General features: G+C 40.1%; 6 non-coding genes across 6 annotated transcripts; 2 read left to right on the top strand and 4 right to left on the bottom strand.

The window, feature by feature from the left end:
- LOC146492240 (5S ribosomal RNA) lies at positions 1–119 on the bottom strand. The gene has a single exon (XR_014872614.1). It is a non-coding gene; the product is annotated as a 5S ribosomal RNA (ribosomal RNA).
- Positions 120–939: 820 nt separating this feature from the next.
- On the top strand, positions 940–1,058 carry LOC146492239 (5S ribosomal RNA). The gene has a single exon (XR_014872630.1). It is a non-coding gene; the product is annotated as a 5S ribosomal RNA (ribosomal RNA).
- Positions 1,059–7,332: 6,274 nt separating this feature from the next.
- Positions 7,333–7,451, bottom strand: LOC146492238 (5S ribosomal RNA). Its single transcript, XR_014872615.1, has one exon. It is a non-coding gene; the product is annotated as a 5S ribosomal RNA (ribosomal RNA).
- Positions 7,452–11,924: 4,473 nt separating this feature from the next.
- On the bottom strand, positions 11,925–12,043 carry LOC146492237 (5S ribosomal RNA). Its single transcript, XR_014872662.1, has one exon. It is a non-coding gene; the product is annotated as a 5S ribosomal RNA (ribosomal RNA).
- Positions 12,044–13,494: 1,451 nt separating this feature from the next.
- On the top strand, positions 13,495–13,613 carry LOC146492236 (5S ribosomal RNA). Its single transcript, XR_014872618.1, has one exon. It is a non-coding gene; the product is annotated as a 5S ribosomal RNA (ribosomal RNA).
- A 2,809-nt stretch (positions 13,614–16,422) lies between these two features.
- LOC146492235 (5S ribosomal RNA) lies at positions 16,423–16,541 on the bottom strand. Its single transcript, XR_014872682.1, has one exon. It is a non-coding gene; the product is annotated as a 5S ribosomal RNA (ribosomal RNA).
- Positions 16,542–22,662: the final 6,121 nt, after the last annotated feature.

The raw sequence follows: 22,662 nt of genomic DNA, 5'->3' as shown, positions 1-22,662 counted from the left end.
AGCTTACAGCACCTGGTATTCCCAGGCGGTCTCCCATCCAAGTACTGACCAGGCCCGACCCTGCTTAGCTTCCGAGATCAGACGAGATCAGGCGTGTTCAGGGTGGTGTGGCCGTAAGCGAGAGAGGAGACGTTCAAAAGGCTTTTTATAGATGATGTAGAAACATTCATCATCTATAACTATTGGTCTTAGTTGACTGTTCTCCGTCACACTCCGTAACACTGCCCTGCAGTAAATGATCAGTTACACTTTTTAACATTAATTTGATATGTTATAGATAAAACATTATGATTATACAACTACATTAGGCAGCAACGCGCTTTTTACAAAGTAATATGTCAATAAAAACATAATGTGACCTGCCATGTCATTTTATGTGACCACACTGTTTTTTTCCCAAAAAATGACATCTGACAATAAAGCCTAATTTGTGCTTTTCAGTATCAAAGAAACGTCGGCTTTCACGATTTATTGCACACTGAAAATGCTTAGCTATGTCTCCAGTAAATCTTTTGTAACTTTGTGTAAACAGAAAAGTTTGATTTTTTTACTTTCAACCACAGAAATCTCATTTTGTATGACTACAATTAAAAAACAACAAGAACCACAACAACAGAAAATGGGCAATCTGGGCAAAGAGCTACCAGAATGTTTTCTGGGATTTTACACATTTATTTCTTACAATTTAAGTCCAAAAATCGTACTGACAGATTTCTTTCTTTGTCAGAACAGCTTTTCTTTAACACGTAGAAAAACTGTTAAATAAGTGACACTGACAGAAAGGAGACTTTCACTGGTCCAGACGGCTTAAGATCAAAGTGGGCTGTATATGGTCCGCAATATAAAATGAGTTCGACACCCCTGGTGTAATCTATCTGTAATGCATCAAACCTAAATCTGTAATCATCTATAAAAGGCCTTTTATGCATTCTATCCCTCGCTTACGGCCACACCACCCTGAACACGCCCGATCTCGTCTGATCTCGGAAGCTAAGCAGGGTCCGGCCTGGTCAGTACTTGGATGGGAGACCGCCTGGGAATACCAGGTGCTGTAAGCTTTTGCACTTCCACACACAAACTACAGAGGGCGCTGCTCACTCAGTGGAGGCAGGTTAAATTAATCTCTTCCACTTGTTAACTGAATTCTTTTTTCCTACCCTTCCCAGATCAGGGAGTACAATCCTAGCTAAGGTCGAGTAGAAAGCAGGCAACTATTAAAATTCTTCTCGATCAATCAGTCAATCAATCAATCAAGCCTTTATTTGTCACATGCAAAGTTTACACCTGCAGTGAAATCAGATTTGTCCTAACACAAAACTATTACGCAGACACAGTGAACTTTCAGCAAAGCCCTCTTGCACTTGGTAACAATATCAGCTATATGAGTGTGACTTCTATTTTAAACATTTCCAAATTATGAAACTTACTGATGAGTGGTTGGTTGGTTAACCTGCGGTCAGTAGCGCTTTTTGATATGGGCGACCTGGGCGGTTGCCCAGCAATAATGATTACACAGTGAGAAGGTAAGTGAATAGAAGATTTCTGTTGCCATAGCACTTTCTCACACAGGGTCATGTGATTTTTGTTGTTTTCTCTGTTTTCTTTTATTAGCTGACCAGTGGGGTGAAAAGAGGAAGATGGGATAAAAGACATGCTTTGGAAGAGAGCCAGAAATTAATAACACTTATGACTCAATACAGAGAGGTCTATTCTACAGGGTGGGCCATTTATATGGATACACCGTAATAACATGGGAATGGTTGGTGATATTAAAGTCCTGTTTGTGGCACATTAGTATATGTGAGGGGGCAAACTCCTCAAGATGGGTGGTGACCATTTAGAAGTCGGCCATCTTGGATACAACTTTTGTTTTTTCAATAGGAAGAGGGCTGTTTACTATTTACTCACAGACATGAGGCAAATGTAAGCCTGACATCTTTATTAGTGAGTGTAACAAAAACAACATTTAGAAAACATGATGATAAACATCCAACTACTGGAGTTATGTAAGAGTATAAATGTAATAGTAGTTGCCAGCAGTTATAAAGGATATTTGACAGAATGGTGGATTTCTTCATCATCATCATCGTCAAATATCAATTACCAGCATTTACATTTTGTGCTCGATAATGCAGATTTTTCTGTCCTGGGTGCAGTTTGCACTTTACCATTTCACTCCTGTCCTTTCTGCCAATAAAGATCAAAAAAAGAAAGATTTGTGCTTTAGAGAGTCTCTGCTATCACCACATGAACTGACATCAGCTGATTGTGAGAGAGGGGAGATCTAGAAGTGGTCAGTGACATCCCACTCCAGGAACTCATATAGTCATATAGTGATGCTGCAGTGCTCATAGAAGCTCAGCCTCATTAGTACCTCATTAGTACTCACATAAACATGTTTCCTGTGTATAAAGAGCTAACAGAGCTCTTTATAAACAACAGACAAGTCTGCATTACTGTTGTGATTATTGTGAACACAGTGTTGATCCATTAAAACATCTTTTTACTCTATTAGAGAAATCATTGGGTAGCAGCTCAGTGTTCAGTGTGATCAACAGAAAACATATCACGTGACCTGTTGTTGAATTCAGACCTCATATTTTTTCAACTTTCACACAGCAGGACTGAAGGAAGTTAAATAAGAGGTTATTTATTATTAATGACTGAACACAGGCGGCCAGTTTTCTCACTAATATTATAACGCTAATGTATATCAGAGAGCTACAGTCAGCAGTCTGTTAATGGAATTAAAAGCACATTAAGGACAAAAATGTAACTTTGTGGGAGTCATTTCAAATTGAAAGGCATGGTCATTATTAATGTCACAGGGTGCTTGTGCATAGAAACACATCAACAATCAACAGAGAGCCATTTATACTTTTTGTTCTCAAACTTGCTTTGGTGCAATAAACAGACGCTGAGGGGCAGTCACGTCTCGAGGGACTGCGTTTATACAGGAAGGGTTCATTCATTCTGGTGTGGGGGCCACATAGTTTTTGACCCTGATCTCTGCAGCAGTGGCAGTGAGAGCATTGACTGTGTTACATTAGGCTACATAACTGGAACATCAGATGCCTGCATTTCAAAACATTTATAAGTAATAACTGAAGAAACAACAGCATAGACATTTGGAGCTTTACTTCTTTTGGGGACATCAGTGAAGACTCATCAGTCTGAATATAATTTATAAGCAGCATCGTGACTGCTGCGACAGATTAAGAATATGACACATATATAAAAACACCAAATATGTGGGACTCAACAAAACAGCCATTTGAACTGTTACCTGATTAGGGCACGTGGATGATGAGTCAGCAGTCTGAATTTAATTTACATGCAACACCGAGTGACTTACTGAAAGTAAGGTTCAGTTAAACAGATCATCTGTTCTTAAGAATATGAGGAGCTGTATGTACAGGATTTGCTGCAGATTTGTACTCATATTCATCACACCTGGTTTTTAAACAAAAAATAATAATTTAGTGTCACTTCATTTGTGATTCTTGCTCAAGGATACTCTATTTTTCAAACCATAATGGTAAATGGCCTGTATTTATATAGCGCTTTACTAGTCCCTAAGGACCCCAAAGCGCTTTACATATCCAGTCATTCACACATTCACACACTGGTGATGGCAGCTACATTGTAGCCACAGCCACCCTGGGGCGCACTGACAGAGGCGAGGCTGCCGGACACTGGCGCCACCGGGCCCTCTGACCACCACCAGTAGGCAACGGGTGAAGTGTCTTGCCCAAGGACACAACGACCGAGACTGTCCAAGGAGGGGCTCGAACCGGCAACCTTCCGATTACAAGGCGAACTCCCAACTCTTGAGCCACGATCACCCAAGAGTGGCGATTGTGCACCTTATGAACCATAAGGTGCATAACGCGAAACAAAACAGTCAGATAAGTCAAACTTTACTTAACTCATTCTTCTTGCTTCTTCCATTTCCGTACCAATGATTCATTAATGTTTAATTCTCTCGCAGCTGCTCTATTCGCATGTTGTTGCAGTATATTAATGACTAACCTCATATTGTAAGTTTGGTCTGTTTACAGCATCCTGCCATGTGATTACATTTGTCCCTAACCATCGGGAACCCTCACGTTAACTTTTATCAAGTGGAAAAAAGTTAGCATTTAGCCTCCAGCTTCACTGTGCTAATGTTATGCTAACATAGTTGTGTCACTAGCGATCAGGTAGCACATCATTATATACTAGGGTTGCCAACTCCCTGAGAAATAAATAAGGGACACCTCGTGGCCAGGGCCGGGCAACCCGATTGTCTTCACCCTTCCCAGTGTGGTGAATTTTTTTAGCTCTTTTTTTTGTGTGTGAAATTATTTTTTTAACCATTTGTCTTGAATTTGATTTAAGTAGATGCGTATTCTTTGTGATATCAACACATGGGAAACAAAAATCATTTAGCCATTTATTTTTAGCTCAAAATGACAACATTAACACAATAAAACAGGTCTCTTTCTTAAACAGAAGATTGTCATGCTTAACTTTTGAGAATAAAAGTAAATCTTTCTTTAAAAGAACTCTGTCCTGCTTAACTTAAAATTATATAAATTAATAGAAAACAATAGAAAGAAAAATATTCTTGTAACAGTGCACATTTAGTGCATTTAGTGCAATTGGCTTCAGTAGAGGCATTATTTCAGCTTTTGCTCCAGTTTTTAAACCCACTTGTTCCCATGATTACGCATCATAACTCATCATCATTATTCATCTATGTATTACTTTTATGTATTACTCATCTATTTGTTGTAATCTATCCTTGCAGTTGTTTATCACACAAAATAAATTATATTATCACACTTCTGGCCACATAGCGCTGATATTCACTGCACATGCCCATTTTAACCTTAACCAGAGGGTTTAAAAACAAACAAACCAGTGTTTACAAACCATATCTGCTTCTGCCGTGGCCTGGTGGACAAAAATTGGTTAAGGGTTCCCCGAGCTTTCACGCCCCTCATGTTCTTCATGTGCCCACCATTAGAAGCATGCCTATGGAAAAAGTGCGCCGGCACACAGTGCAGTGCGCTTTATAGGTGTTATCGTGCACTTTTCCAGCCAGCTGTTTTCCTTTTCCCATTCCTCCCTGTACTTTTGCAGCCTTTTTTTATTTCTCTGAGGGGAACAAACATTGCTCGCTCGTGAGGGTGTCACCGCAGCCGCTCACACTGCTTACGCGGAAATACGTAAACGTCGGTGAAAAAGACGGAGCAGCACGGCTGTGCAGCGTGTGATCTGGCCACAAGCGACGGAGGCACAACTTGTAGAACTTCGGAAAGCTCATCCGAGCCTTTTCGATGTGGCATCACAAAATTATCACGACCACAACAACCGTGAAAATAGTTGGATTTACATTGCTGCTCAATCACAGCTGATCATGTTTTTCATTAGCAATTTAGCAAAGTTGATGGTGGCGTGTGTCTGTGTGAGTGAAAGACAGAGAGGGAGAGCGAGCGACAGATTTTCTGTTATAACCTTCATTTTATGGACGCACAGTGTGACTCAGGTCGCATCAGAGCATCGGGCGGTATAGTGTGAGACCTGCATCGTGACCTACGAACTTATAACCCCTGCGAGCCAATCGTGCAATTTGAAAATCGCACAGTGTTTGCCCAGCTTCAGCTGTACTGTCGTCTGAGACTTGCACCGCAGTGTCGGCGTTTGTTTCCCTGTTGGCCATACTTTTTGTTGTGGTCATCTGTTGTCTTCCGGTATTTTCTCCGCAAGCGGCCTTTCCTCAACCAATGAGATGAGCGGTAATCTGAATTGTCATACTCGAATTGTCATAAGTGCGCTGTCAGCTCATTGGTCACAAAGCAGGAGCGGGGCTGGGGATTATGTTTTCAAACAAAGCGTTAATTACATTAAAACTTATAGACTACTTTTGATTCTCACTGTATTACGGGACAAAGTGCGTCCCTTTTCAGCTCAATACGGGACGTGTACTTTTGTTTCTAAATACGGGACGATTCTGTTTTTTAAGGGACGGTTGGCAACCCTAGGGATAATCCATCCACAATACGAGGTTAGTCATTCATATACTGCTGCATGGGCTGGGCTGTAGTTACATCCTAAGGTTTTAAAAACTGAGCTTAAATAAATGATTAGCGGTAATAAAAGCCGAGGGAGGTCAACAGTGATTACAACACAAAAGCCATATTAAACGCAGACTACTTTAGGCCCTGAAGTAGGATTCATCACGTCATCACTTAACGACCGGATAGATGAAGATCTGACAGAAGACCAACAACAAAATCACCATGTCACGGAGGCTGTGGACAGGAGTTACTCATATCATGTGAGGGTGAAGACACAACACTGCTTGATAGGAATGTTAAGGTGTGCTGTGTCTTGGTGAACATGTGCCCCAGTGTGGTTGTCAAACCAGGGCCAAATGAAACTTGCTCTTGTTGAATATTCATAAAACTGCTGTGTTGCATGTACAGTTCATTGTAAATAATTGTACTTTCTGTAAAGTGGTTTCAATAAAACAGAAACTAAAAGTATGTTTTGTTTTGTTTTTTTATTCAAGATCTGTTCACATGTACTTAGCAAGTACATGTGCAGGTACACATGAAATGCAAACTATTTACATGGCAACGCACAGCTGGCATCAATCGTGAATCGTTCATCTAGAGCAATTTTGGGGGCAGCTGCTGAGGAGAAGTCAATGTTATGTGCAACCTCTGGCCCTCTGATCTAAGGGGGACTCTTTGGTCTTCTTCCAGTCCTTGGCAAAGTGGTAACACATTAAAACAACTTGTAATTACAAACGATTGTTTGAAACAAATCTGTAAGTGTATAAAAATGGCTTAAAATGGTTTACGGTGAGTTCCTTGGACTTTCCGTTGTTCTAAATATTGGTCAATCCAACAAGTGCTTTTAAGCTAATCCTTTTTACGCTGCGAAGAGAAACTAAGCATATGCTTAAGAACAAAAACACTTTAAATGAGAATAATAGAAATTTTCCTTTACAGCTTCTACTCAAGTACAATCAATAAAGAAAACCACAGACTCTTTGATGTTTGTTTTGAAGGAAAAGTAATTTCCTGTAAATGTTTATCTGTGTGAGATTTTTCAGAGAACATCAATTTTGTTTAAACGTGAGATACATGGCCTATTCTTTCCTTGTTCTACTTTTGTCTCATCATTAATCTGATTACTGTGGAAGACAAGATGGAAATATAATATTCTCATGTTAAAAAGACAGAAAAAAGATTTTATTACCCAGAAATCTAACTTTTCATGCCTTTGAGCATAAACATGAGCAGCAGCGCCCTCTGCAGTTTGTGTGTGGAAGTGCAAAACTTACAGCACCTGGTATTCCCAGGCGGTCTCCCATCCAAGTACTGACCAGGCCCGACCCTGCTTAGCTTCCGATATCAGACGAGATCGGGCGTGTTCAGGGTGGTATGGCCGTAAGCGAGGGAAGCCCGCTATAAAACACCTTTTATACTTGGCAAATGTCACACAGTTTGATATATATTATTGTGCTAAATTCCATATGTTACAGCGAAAGCATGCAGCTATTCTTGTTAACTGCAGCTTCGACACTGAGCTGCAAAAATGCTTTTCCCACAATAACATCTCCATAATAACACATGTTAGATTATTATAGAACCGTGTGTTTTGTAATTCAAACATTTTTGTCGTTTGGAGACTTTAACTTCTATATAGAAGAGAAAACATGTGCATTTGTCGCTACAGCATGTATAAAAAGGCTGTTTCTGAGCTCTTCCCTTGCTTACGGCCATACCACCCTGAATACGCCTGATCTTGTCTGATCTCGTAAGCTAAGCAGGGTCGGGCCTGGTCAGTACTTGGATGGGAGACTAGTGATGGGTCGTTCGCGAACGAAATGGCTCTTAGAGCCGACTCTTTGAAGTGAACGATGCGAGCCGGCTCCTTATTGGGACCCGTGAGGTTTTTTTTTTTGTTTTTTTTTTTTCTTCTTTCTCTCACCCTCTCTCTCGCCCTTTTTTCCGCTAAACTCCGCATGCGCGGCCTGTACTTTGCGCTGGGCAGAGGGGGGAGGGGCGTTAGTTACACTCGCAGTAGCACAGGAACAGAGCCAGAGAGAAAGAGAGCGAGGGACAACAACGTCACATTAGAAAGGGATAGTAATCATCCACTATTTTCAGTTGCAGATGATAAAGGATTCAGAAATCATGCAGGCCCATATGACAGAGAATGTGCATCTTCTTTTTGTTTTAATATTTTAATTTATATTTAGTTGTGTTGTAGTTTGCAGTGTTTTGTGTTATTTCACGTTAAATTTGTTTAAAAGGAAAAAGCTGAAAATTTAAATAGTTAAAAGTTTAAAATGTAAATAGTTGTTTTTTGTATTATATGATTTATTTATTACATTTTATGTGGAGTGAATAAATAAAGTATATTTATGGTGGACCTTAGAGACAAAGCACGTACAAAGTCCAAAACACGTACAAACTCCAAAACACGTAAAAACTCAGAAGCACGTACAAACTCCAAAACACGTAAAAACTCAGAAGCACGTACAAACTCCAAAACACGTAAAAACTCAGAAGCACGTACAAAAGACAACAGAAGTGCTCCAGGATGCAGGGCGCAGTGTTGAGCTTTTGTTACCTAGTGGCTACACAAGCCAGGAAGTATCAACAACCGGATTTGGTGTGTGGTAGTAACAGGTAAATGAACTTTTTTTAAAAATTATTTGAATAAATATGAGTGCTTGTCTATAAATACACAAACAATACACACATGTTTTCAATTGTGTAATTTAAGTGATCTGGGTAGCTCTGTTTTGGAAGTTAAGTAAACGCTAGAAATGTGTTTTGGAGTTTGTATATACTTTAGAGTTTGTACATGCTTTGTCTCTAGGGGCCATATATAAACACATATAAATAAAACCACTTTTTTTACATTAGTAATTCCTTTTCTGCATAATTTGATATTATTGTTAATGATTAAATAATTAAAGCAACAAAACAACCTGAAGAGCCGGTTCGGAGCCGAAAGAGCCGGCTCTTTTTAGTGAGCCGAGCCGAAAGAGCCGGATCTCTAAAAAGAGCCGGAAATCCCATCACTATGGGAGACCGCCTGGGAATACCAGGTGCTGTAAGCTTTTGCACTTCCACACACAGACTGCAGAGGGCGCTAAAACTTTCACTACTCCTTCCTGTATTCTCTAGTCTCCTCCTGCTTTCCTTGAAGCACAAAAGCGCCTCAATGATCATTTCCTAGATGCTAATCAAGGAATATTTAACGAATATTTCCTTTTGACAGTAACTACTATAAAACCTAAAGCAGCACCTCACTGTCAATAACAGATTAAATGAACAAATCACATTAATATTGCAGAGTATAACATGGAGACATGAAGTAAGTTAAAGAAAAAACAACATGTTGAATTTAATATAATTATAAAAAACAGAAACACAGTTTTGGTTTATAGTTTACAGAGAATTTTACAGGAAAAAATAAAACACTGTGTCATATTCATATAAATGCACCGATCTGACAGACTTGCACAGGGTACAAAGCAAAGGAAGTGTTGAGTTCATCTGCATGGAGCCTGAATGACCGTCTCAGCAGATCATGTATGTGGCATACAGCCAACACTGGACCAATGAGCAAGCTTTACCTCATCCCTGTCCTCTCATCTTAGTATTCATACTGAAGTTTGCATGTTATGGAGTTTTTGGGGTTTTTTTATTGTTGTTTTTGGCTGTCATATTTTCCTTTTTAAAAAAACGGCACCTTGAAATATAAAAATGTGCTTGACAGTCCTGCTACTTTAACCACAAATCATTTCCTGAAACTCAGGAAAGTGTCCCTGTTGCTGAAAATCTCACATCTTCATCATATTTGGAGGAAGTGGCTTGCAGCTCTGAGATGTTTCCCTGGAGGAGAGAGAAGGACATTTGAGAAATTGATGACTCACAAGAGTCTAATCACATCAGTCCAACCAGTGGTTACTTGTATTAGTTTATTAATTAGAGATGAACCGATCTGATATTACGTATCGGTCCGATAATGACGTAAATTACTGGATCGGATATCAGAAAGAAATTTAAAAAATGTAATCCGATCCATTAAATATCACGAAAGCATCTCACAAAACTTGCGACACGGCGTAACTCAGCTCATAACCGTAGCACGTTGGAGCAGTATGCGTCACGTGATAGAGCGGCTGTGGCGTGCGAGACCTGTCGGCGGTCTGGTTGAGCAGTTGGAGCTTCGCTACCAAACCGGCATTTCATCTTTGAGAAAGTTATCCCAGAGAGAAGTAAAGCAAGTGTGTAAGTTCATCTCTGAATATTTGTAAAGCATTCCCACGTTAAGTTTAACAACCGATATATGGAACGACTGCCTCTTCTCTCTTTCCAAAGATTCTTTCTTTTGTTTTCAATAGTTCTCATCACGCTGATTGATGTCCAAGGGGTCTCCTTTCCCATAAGTTTGATTCTAATTCCTACCGCGGTGATGTTAAATTGGGGTGAAACGTCATCATAACAGCTTTGACTGACAGCTGCAGTCACGGAGAAACTTGCGTATCTCTGTTTGCGAATAGCAGATAGAGCGTAGGCTCTGAGAGGACGCCCAGCGTTTACGCTACGAAAACACGACCCGATGTGTAAATCAGATCCAACTGAATGTCATCAGAACATATTATATTATGAAATTTGTTTTCTTTTACTAATAAGTCGAGGATGAGGATTTGGAGAAGCACTGAATAGAAGTTTTCTATCTCTGAAGGTCAGTTTCAATGGTTGATTGTAAACTCACTTTACTAGTCCTCCTTCTTTATTATTCCATCCAGCAAATCAGCCCCGGAGCATGATCCTACCACCACCATGCTTAACATCTGGTACAGTGTTCTCAGATTTCAAAGGATCACCTTTGATACACCAAACATACTGTTGTCATTGTGGCCATATAGCTCAGTCATTGTCAAGTCTGCCCAGAAAGCTGTCTTTCCAGAAGTGGTTGGGATCCTCAGTTCACAGTAATAACAAATTCCCTCTGATCTAAGGGGGACTCTTTGGTCTTCTTCCAGTCCTTGGCAAAGTGGTAACATATTAAAGCAACTTGTAATTACAAACGATTGTTTGAACCGAATCTGTAAGTGTATAAAAATGGCTTAAAATGGTTTACGGTGAGTTCCTTGGACTTTCTGTTGTTCTAAATATTGGTCAATCCAACAAGTGCTTTTAAGCGAATCCTTTTTACGCTGCGAAGAGAAACTAACACTTGTAGTCAGCCATGATCACTAATGAGAAGTTAATAGGGATCGTTGAGTTATGAGGTGCAGAACCTTCAGCGCCTCATATGAAAAGATTTGACTGTGTATGCTTTTGGCACTGTGTGCATTTGAGAAAATCCAAAATAAATTCAAACTTGTTTGTGAAAGCTGTTTTATAAATTTCAGTGGTATATTATTCATGCAATAGGGAGTTGTCTTCTCCAACTACTGGGGCTGAAATAAGTTCATCTAGTTTAGAAACTTCCACTGAACAGTCTATTATAGTGTCAGAACTAAGCATATGCTTAAGAACTTAAACACTTTAAATGAGAATAATAGAAATGTTCCTTTACAGCTTCTACTCAAGTACAATCAATAAAGAAAACCACAGACTCTTTGATGTTTGTGTTGAAGGAAAAGTAATTTCCTGTAAATGTTTATCTGTGTGAGATTTTTCAGAAAACATCAATTTTGTTTAAACGTGAGATACATGGCCTATTCTTTCCTTGTTCTACTTTTGTCTCATCATTAATCTGATTACTGTGGAAGACAAGATGGAAATATAATATTCTCATGTTAAAAAGATAGAAAAAAGATTTTATCTAACTTTTCATGCATGTGAGCATAAACATGAGCAGCAGCGCCCTCTGCAGTTTGTGTGTGGAAGTGCAAAAGCTTACAGCACCTGGTATTCCCAGGCGGTCTCCCATCCAAGTACTGACCAGGCCCGACCCTGCTTAGCTTCCGAGATCAGACGAGATCGGGCGTGTTCAGGGTGGTATGGCCGTAAGCGAGAGCGGTACTATATAAAGGGCTTTTTATAGGTGGCTAATGTCTCACAGTTTGATATATATTATTGTGCTAAATTCCATATGTTACAGCGAAAGCATGCAGCTATTCGTTGTTAACTGCAGCTTCAACACTGAGCTGCAAAAATGCTTTTCCCACAGTAACATCTCCATAATAACATTTGTTTGATTATTATAGAACCGTGTGTTTTGTATTTCAAACATTTTTGTCGTTTGGAGACTTTAACTTCTATATAGAGATTGACAGACCACGTGACTTTCGCGCATTGCATGCCGGTAACTCGTGGCAAAACAATCCAAGTACCGCATCAAATGCAAGCATTTGCAGCACCGCAAAACGTTCATTCTCCGGTTCCAATACCTTCTTGCCTTTTCTTTGCCCCCCAAAAAAGTTATGTACAAAACGAAGGAGAACAATGCCGGTCCATACAAAGACAGACTTGATGAAAAGGCAAAGAAAAGATACGAGGAAAAAAATCAAAGGAGTGAAAGGGTTATACCCTTACGAGCACACAGAGTGGACAAAATACGTTTGCGTGCTGCCCAACTTTCACCACGCTCATATTAATAATTATACGGTTCTTGGAGTGAGTGCATACACTCAGGAAGTTTAGTAACTTCAGGTCACTGTAACAAGCCCAGGTACAGTTTACCGACGGATGGGTACAGGACCATGAAATGCACCGTGTAGAACAAAAGACCATCGTACATATAATAAGTTTACCAGTCTCACAAATCGTCTTCATAAATACACATTCGTTAACCGTTTATTAATAGGACCTTTGAGCTCAACGGTAATTAATTAGTAGTGGAAATAATTTCTGGTTCGCATTACAGAAATGTAGCAGTGACAATAATATTGTATGCTGTAATCGTACTGAGCAATTAGTGATAGCATAGCGCCACAATTTCTGTTCAGCGCCAGACTTGCTTGTAACCTATATCACCAATTATGTTATGAAAAATGATGTATTAACTACTACAAAACACTGACTTTTGTGGAAATGCTTGGAGCAGACTAACCTGTGAGCTGGATGTTCTGGGACGTTATATTTGGTCTTTGAATGGCTGCAATCCAGGCCATCCTTCGCCTCTTTTTACTTCAGAAACATGGCTCGAATAATTTCTCTTCAACGACGTAATCCGATAAAAAAACGATCTCTTTACCCGTCGGCTTCCCTTGGCTGTCATGCGACCGGCTATTGCAGTTAATAATACAACAGCTTCTTGACAGTCTTTTGTGTTTCTTTTTATCGCTGTGTAACTGATTTCAATTGAAAGCCTGCGTGCGCTAGTACCTCTTGCCACGAGTTCCCAGAATTCTTTGCGGTTTTACCCTTGAATGACGTCACATTTTCAATCTCTATTGAAGAGAAAACATGTGCATGTGTCGCTACAGCATGTATAAAAATGCTGTTTCTGAGCTTTGCTTTCGCTTACGACCACACCACCCTGAACACGCCCGATCTCGTCTGATCTCGGAAGCTAAGCAGGGTCGGGCCTGGTCAGTACTTGGATGGGAGACCGCCTGGGAATACCAGGTGCTGTAAGCTTTTACACTTCAACATAGAAACTGCAGAGGGCGCTAAAACTGTCACTACTCCTTCCTGTAGTCTCTAGTCGCCTCCTGCTTTCCTTGAAGCACAAAAGCGCCTCAATAATCATTTCCTAGATGCTAATCAAGGAATATTTAAGGAATATTTCCTTTTGACAGTAACTACTATAAAACCTAAAGCAGCACCTCACTGTCAATAACAGATTAAATGAACAAATCACATTAATATTGCAGAGTATAACATGGAGACAAGAAGTTAGAGAAAAAACAACAAGATGTGACATGTTGAATTTAATATAATTATAAAAAACAGAAACAGTTTTGGTTTATAGTTTACAGAGAATTTTACAGGAAAAGATAAAACACTGCGTCATATTCATATAAATGCACCGATCTGACAGACTTGCACAGGGTACAAAGGAAGTGTTGAGTCCATCTGCATGGAGCCTGAATGACCGTCTCAGCAGATCATGTATGTGGCATACAGCCACTACTGGACCAATGAGCAAGCTTTACCTCATCCCTGTCCTCTCATCTTAGTATTTATACTGAAGTTTGCATGTTATGGAGTTTTTTTTGTTGTTGTTTTTGGCTGTCATATTTTCCTTTTTAAAAAAACGGCACCTTGAAATATAAAAATGTGCTCGACAGTCCTGCTACTTTAACCACAAATCATTTCCTGAAACTCGGGAAAGTGTCCCTGTTGCTGAAAATCTCACATCTTCATCATATTTGGAGGAAGTGGCTTGCAGCTCTGGTCGGTAAGATGTTTCCCTGGAGGAGAGAGAAGGACATTTGAGAGATTGATGACTCACAAGAGTCTAATCACATCAGTGCAACCAGTGGTTACTTGTATTAGTTTATTAATTAGAGATGAACCGATCTGATATTACGTATCGTATCAGTCCGATACTGACGTAAATTACTGGATCGGATATCAGAAAGAAATTTAAAAAATGTAATCCGATCCATTAAATATCACGAAAGCACCTCACAAAACTTGCGACACGGCGTAACTCAGCTCATAACCGTAGCACGTTGGAGCAGTATGCGTCACGTGATAGAGCGGCTGTGGCGTGCGAGACCTGTCGGCGGTCTGGTTGAGCAGTTGGAGCCTCGCTACCAAACCGGCATTTCATCTTCGAGAAAGTTATCTCAGAGAGAAGTAAAGCAAGTGTGTAAGTTCATCTCTGAATATTTGTAAAGCATTCCCACGTTAAGCTTAACAACCGATATATGGAACGACTGCCTCTTCTCTCTTTCCAAAGATTCTTTCTTTTGTTTTCAATAGTTCTCATCATGCTGATTGATGTCCAAGGGGTCTCCTTTCCCATAAGTTTGATTCTAATTCCTACCGCGGTGATGTTAAATTGGGGTGAAACGTCATCATAACAGCTTTGACTGACAGCTGCAGTCACGGAGAAACTTGCGTATCTCTGTTCGCGAATAGCAGATAGAGCGTAGGCTCTGAGAGGACGCCCAGCGTTTACGCTACGAAAACACGACCCGATGTGTAAATCAGATCCAACTGAATGTCATCAGAACATATTATATTATGAAATTTGTTTTCTTTTACTAATAAGTCGAGGATGAGGATTTGGAGAAGCACTGAATAGAAGTTTTCTATCTCTGATGTTCAGTTTCAATGGTTGATTGTAAACTCACTTTACTAGTCCTCCTTCTTTATTATTCCATCCAGCAAATCAGCCCCGGAGCATGATCCTACCACCACCATGCTTAACATCTGGTACAGTGTTCTCAGATTTCAAAGGATCACCTTTGATACACCAAACATACTGTTGTCATTGTGGCCATATAGCTCAGTCATTGTCAAGTCTGCCCATAAAGCTGTCTTTCCAGAAGTGGTTGGGATCCTCAGTTCACAGTAATAAGAAATTCCCTCTGATCTAAGGGGGACTCTTTGGTCTTCTTCCAGTCCTTGGCAAAGTGGTAACATATTAAAACAACTTGTAATTACAAACGATTGTTTGAACCGAATCTGTAAGTGTATAAAAATGGCTTAAATGGTTTACGGTGAGTTCCTTGGACTTTCTGTTGTTCTAAATATTGGTCAATCCAACAAGTGCTTTTAAGCTAATCCTTTTTACGCTGCGAAGAGAAACTAACACTTGTAGTCAGCCATGATCACTAATGAGAAGTTAATAGGGCTCGTTGAGTTATGAGGTGCAGAACCTTCAGCGCCTCATATGAAAAGATTTGACTGTGTGTGCTTTTGGCACTGTGTGCATTTGAGAAAATCCAAAATAAATTCAAACTTGTTTGTGAAAGCTGTTTTATAAATTTCAGTGGTATATTATTCATGCAATAGGGAGTTGTCTTCTCCAACTACTGGGGCTGAAATAAGTTCATCTAGTTTAGAAACTTCCACTGAACAGTCTATTATAGTGTCAGAACTAAGCATATGCTTAAGAACTTAAACACTTTAAATGAGAATAATAGAAATTTTCCTTTACAGCTTCTACTCAAGTACAATCAATAAAGAAAACCACAGACTCTTTGATGTTTGTTTTAAAGGAAAAGTAATTTCCTGTAAATGTTTATCTGTGTGAGATTTTTCAGAAAACATCAATTTTGTTTAAACGTGAGATACATGGCCTATTCTTTCCTTGTTCTACTTTGGTCTCATCATTAATCTGATTACTGTGGAAGACAAGATGGAAATATAATATTCTCATGTTAAAAAAAGATAGAAAAAAGATTTTATTACCCAGAAATCTAACTTTTCATGCCTGTGAGCATAAACATGAGCAGCGGCGCCCTCTGCAGTTTGTGTGTGGAAGTGCAAAAGCTTACAGCACCTGGTATTCCCAGGCGGTCTCCCATCCAAGTACTGACCAGGCCCGACCCTGCTTAGCTTCCGAGATCAGACGAGATCGGGCGTGTTCAGGGTGGTGTGGCCGTAAGCGAGAGAAGCCCGCTAAAAAACACCTTTTATACTTGGCAAATGTCACACAGTTTCAAATATAGTATTGTGCTAAGCTTCACGTGTTACAGCCAAAACATGCAAAAATTTCTTGTGAACTGCAGCTTCAACACCAGTGTTGGGACTAACGCGTTATTAAGTAACGCGTTACAGTAACTACGTTATTATTGTGGTAACGAGCACGGTAACTAGTTATTATGCCAAAATCAGGAACGCGTTAGTCGTTACTGGGATTTAGATAGGGTCGTTACTCGTTACTTCGTGTGGTGGCTATCGCGGAGCTTCCACAGATTCTGTAACATTAGCAAGTGGTGGAGGCCAGCAGGTGGATGAGGGAAAGGGGACGCAGGAGGAGGAGAGACCCGAAGCGGCCACCGGTCCGAACTGAACTTCAGGTAAGAAGTTATGACCTGCAGTCTATCTGGGTCAGATATAAACCAAGTTTAGGTGGAGTTTATTTTCGTTATTCTGACTTTTTCCGTACTGCGTACTAGCTAGCATGACGGAGTTTCTATACAGCTGGGTGGGTGCTATGAAGTTAACGATGTTAAACTTTATTTTGTTCATAAGTTATTAGAGTTGCCAACCATCCCGTCTGGTATTCAGAGAAAATATTACGCGTTTCTTATTGAGGTAAAAGGAACAGTTTGTCCCGTAATTCAGCTACAATGAAAAAGACACAAAGCTGGAGTTATTCTGTGTCTTTGCTGCACAGCTGCCTCTTCTTCTCTCATTCTCCACCTCCCTCTCCCGTTTCTACTTCAATCATGAAAACTGATCAATGATCAGCTGATCGGCTCTCTTGTTTGTTTACCGCCCACTTCGCGCCAGAAAGAAGAAACCAGCCGATGTCACGCTAAACAACAGCAGCACGTTTAAGCTTGATCAGCTGTTGTTAGAATTTATTTAATATTAATTTCTAGTATCAGCTGATGTTTGCTGGAGCCACAGCTGCAAAAAAGCTGCTGGTCATGATGTCGGTTTGGTTATCTGGTGAGAGGGAAACATGAAGATGAAACCAGGAGATGTCCTTACTGAATCATCAGAGCTGAACAGGTGATGGAGAAACAGGTTTACCTTTTAGGTGACATGGATGAGTTGAAGGGAAGTTATGAACTGTTTCTGAGAGACAGATAACACCAGGATCCTTTTTAGGTAGCTGACAGCTGGTAACTGTGCAGGTGCAGATCTAGCAAAGTTTTGCCAGGGGGGCCAGGAAGGGGATTAACAGGGAGAGGGGGGCACAAAGAAATACTTTTCTTTCTTATTCTCATTTAAAATGTCTAGCTTTTAAAAAATAATTATCTCAATCTTACAACAAAGGATTGATAGATTGATGCATATATACCATCAAAACAGTGTACATCACTGTCACAACAGCGTTTGTTTTCATTCAAAGGCTTTATGATTTTTCCTATAATGGTGGGCCGGTCTCTAGTCAAAATGCTCGGGCCGATTTTTTGTCCCAGTCCAGCCCTGTATGCAGCTCATCTGCAGTCTGGTGTTACCTACATCTTCCTATTCAGAAGGCAGAATTTCAGAGTTCTGAGTACAATCAAAGCACCACGACTGCAGTTTTTGTGTTGGATGTAAAAGGCGCACATGACGCTGTGACGTAGGCTAGAATCATGGCAGCAGTCAATGACGGTCCAGGCGTGGGATTTCTCTCGTGGAAATATGCACATTATCTTTTCCTTTCTATTGGTAGGTGGCACAGTGCACTTGTGGCAAGTAAGCAAGCTAGAAGACTGGCAAAGTTATGGAAGCAACACATTAACAAGAGAATTCTGAGTAAAATCAAAGTTACTTTCCCTAGTAACTAGTTACTTTGAAAGTAACGAGTAACTTGAAATAACTGAGTTACTTTTGATAGAAGTAACTAGTAATGTAACTAAGTTACTATTTTAAAGTAACTTACCCAACACTGCTGATTAGTTATTGCAGTGTGAGCTCAGTTCAATTAATCGGGTCACAGTAGTTTAGCACGTCTACAGCAATCATGCAACCAGCATGACTGAGGAGGACACTGAGTGGACGGGCTTTGCAGGTCAGACTTTGAAACTATCTTTTATTTATCTTTTATTGTCATTATGCCAAAAGCAGTGAAAATATATGCTGTCCCATTCAGTGCAAATAAAGAATCTGTGTTTACTGACAGGACAAAGCACTGAACATGATTTCATCTGTTAAACTGGACAAATTCCAACACAATTCCTTATTATTTCTTTTTCTTAAGTAAAACCAGTAAAAGCTTCTACTTCAAAAATATGGACCTAACACTGAGATCCTGATATTTTAGACCAGTTGAATTTAGATTATCTTTTTTTAGTTCATTCAGTTTGCTGGTTCTAACGACGACTGTCTTCATCAGTGTTAATGTCACTGTGACTCATATCTCTGCATGGCTGTTTTGTTCTGAGTGCACTGTGACAATTAAGTTAAGATGCGGTGATCAGTACAGCAGCCTGGGAGTGACTGCTTGGTTAACGACAAGGTTTACAAGACCTGATCAAATGTCACACTGGAAATATTTTGCAAGTGAAACAGCAAAAGCAAATGAAAAAATGTAAATATGTTAATTGGACCACCTACATTGTTTCGAGAGCAGGGGTGAACTAAAGAGTGCTACCCATCACTTCAGTTTCAGCATATATTTTCTATTTAACACTCAAAAAAATCTGTTGTACAAGTATTAAAAATATATTCACAAATGAAATTTACATGCCTGAGATGAAAAAATTACTCATACAAGTTATCAGGTAAAGTCTCTATATAGCACTGTTACATCTAAATATGGACACTGAGCTGGGACTTAACAATGTCACAGATCTGAGCCTCTGCACCTTCACTATATGTTTGTGTATGTCAGGCCTGTCCTGTATCTCTCCACCACCTGATCCAACTCACCACCAAATCCTGATCAGCTGATCATCTCTGCTCCTCTAATCACCTGAGTATCCAAGTATCCGAGAGTGTCCATCGATCTGACAATACAATTGTAAAATCAATCATTGACCTGTGCCCTAATGTGTTCTGTGCACTTGTGAACACACTTTCTTATGGAGTACATTTATTAAGGACACACTTTCATTAGCACAGAGGTTCAATAACACAACAAATAACCTCCAATAAACCTTTTAATAAACTGTCATTGGAGGTTGATGTGTTCTCTCTTGGCTTGTTTTCTTGTTGTGTGCCACACAGAAAATAAATGCATGGTGTCTTAACTCACTGATACTGGGATATCAATGAGCAGAGTCCAGCCAACAATGGCACGAAGTCAAACTGTCATGTTTCGGATGTGTGCAGGCAGGAGAAGGACCCAAACGCAAAACTCACCACGCAGGAATTAAACTGAAAAAGCTGCTTCATTGCAGAATGGCACAAAAAATATAACAAAACTAAACTGGGACATGGATAAACTGACACACAGGGAAACACAGCCATGAGGGAGATCACGACACTGACAAAGAGAAACACAGGGCTTAAATACACAGAGGGATAACGAGGGAATGAGACACAGGAGAGCACAGCTGGGAGTAATCAGGCTGGACGAGACAAGGGAAGCAAAACTAGAAACACTGACATGAGACACGGACCTTCAAAGTAAAACAGGAAACACACTGACTGAACTCTAGACATGTAAACTTAACAGCAACTGGGGAGACAGAACATAGGAACCTGAAACATGGGACAGAAAGGCGCAGTAGACACAACATGGAACACAGTGAAGCCATATTACAAGAACTAAGAAATAAACCTAACTGAAACCTAGGGAAATAACAAACACAGTACAACTAAGGACTCAAAACATAAACCATAATATAAAAACACAAGAACTCAAAAAGCTGGGTCAGAAACACCCAGAACCGTGACACAAACCTCCTTCAAGGAAACTGGAGAGCCCAACACTGGCATTGAGGCTAGCCCAACAATCTCAATATGGTGTAACTTCCTGCTCTAACTCCGGCTCCTTCCCCACAAGAAAGATGATTGTTTTATATACTAGAAGGCAGACCTGGAATCTGAGGGTCAGACTTCCTGCCTAAAGTGTAAACACTGTCATCATGACATATTGCACTGTTGTTCAATCAGCTTCATTAAATATACTTTTATATATTCTTTTATCCTTTGTTTTGTTTTGTTATACATCCATTTAAATCCTCATATGAAATGATTACTACCAACTGGTAATAAAACAAAAATAAAAAGATTGTCCAACATTTTATATTATTATTTATATTTATTTTATATCCGATATATATCGTTATATCGAACAGTCCTACCTGATCATTTTCAGAGCGATATTTTTGTGTTTTAACCTAACTCAAGGGACAAACCAGAGTTGTCAAATACAATACAAAACACACAACTTAGCAAAGAACCAATTTTAAATTTTATCTTTAGGTACTTTGTTACTAGCAACCTGTCACAGAAACACACCATTTCCTCTGATTTCTTTGGATTGGAAAAGTAGGAGACAGAAAAAAAGGGGACAGGCTGAAAAATCTATCTACAGTGGAGGAACAGTACCTGAAAGTCATGTCAAAAAAAAATCAGCAAACACCTGACACAGGACCTGAAAGATGCACTTGGTCCTTCAGTTGATCCATCTAGTGTTCAAAAAACAGCAGGAGCTCGGTGTGAGGCCACAGTGGGCCAAAAAAAAAACCACACACAAGATGACCTCCAGCAAGGACAAAATGTATCTGGACGTCTCTGTGAGCATCTGTCTCACTGTGTAAGTGTAGCACAGTGTCTGTGTGTGCATGGCTGGGGAAGAGATACAGCACAGCTGAAAGCCAGCACTTCAGCAGGAGGACCTGGTGCATCGTCTGTGTCTCATCTCAGCCAGTTTACTTACAAACTCTTTAAGTTTGAATTTTAAAGCTGACAATGTGCTCAGGGCAGTGATATTTAAAATGAAGGTAAACTATTCCAATCTCTGGAGCCCCAATTGTGTATCTCACGCGCGCACACACACACACAGACAGTCCTGAATTCATTACTGAAGTCTCATCCAGACGTTCAATGTGTACACAAAGGAATTCTTCAGCAGGAGGTGAAAGAAAATGCCCCACAAGTTAATCCAAAATGACCGTTTTATCAACAATGGCCACCAGCGGTGATATTGGCACCTGTGACAAGGTTGAAAAGAACTGTGCAGGGCTCGCAAAATCGCTAGCCCGACGTCCCGGGGCTAGCGATTTTTCCAGTCGGGCTACCAAAATCTAACTCAGCCCTGCCCGTCGGGCTATCATAGGAAAATATATGTCAGTGCTTTTGCATTCTTTCGCCAATGTAGCTGAGTAATTATGTCATTGGCATCGATGAGCCACTGTCAATATGTGACATATTGAAATCGCGTTTGAATTTGCGCTTGCTTTTTGCTTTCATTTTCATTTTGCGATCACGCGAACGTATAGAGTGTATAATGTATAATGTATAGAGAGCGGCAGCACTGATTGGTGAGTGACGATTAATTGTGCACCAATTCCTCTGACATCGTCTTATCACTCATTAGCTTACTATTCAAACGCGACAAGTGAAATCTCTCTCAGCAAGCTTAAACATGTCAGAGGTTGAGTGCGCAAAGAATCGCTGATCATTATGTAAGTACGTGTGTAAAAGCAGCAGGATTTACGCTGGTATTTTAGTTCTGCAGAGCCAAATAAGACAGGTCAGGGTGAAGAAGGGGCAGCCAAAGAAAAGCCGATCACAAAACGGAAAAGATATGACAAATCGAGCCTGTTCTCACTCCCGAGGCGTAACATGGCGACGTTTTGTCACGTCCGGCGGCGTTCCTGAGGAACGCGAAAGGAGACTTTCGCTCCTGCGGTAATCAACGTTCCAGCCCTGTATTACAGCCCTAAACCTAACCTTATCCCTAGCCCTAACCATAACCTTTTTCCTCACCTTAAACAGGACTTAAATGATGTTAAATAGCGTGTTTCTAAGCTATTTGAAGGAAAAGAGCGAACATGTGTAGATTGAGTCCATACGGTTCTCACATTTCCTCATTTTTCCGAGGTCGTCATTTAGGAATGTGGTGGGTAGCCGAAAACATAATATGTTGACGATTTGTCACCTAGCCTAAAATGTT

The sequence above is a fragment of the Neolamprologus multifasciatus genome, chromosome 23 (genome assembly GCF_963576455.1).
Source record: "Neolamprologus multifasciatus chromosome 23, fNeoMul1.2, whole genome shotgun sequence".
Classification (NCBI taxonomy): domain Eukaryota; kingdom Metazoa; phylum Chordata; class Actinopteri; order Cichliformes; family Cichlidae; genus Neolamprologus; species Neolamprologus multifasciatus.
This window is presented reverse-complemented; position numbering and strand designations above follow the sequence as displayed.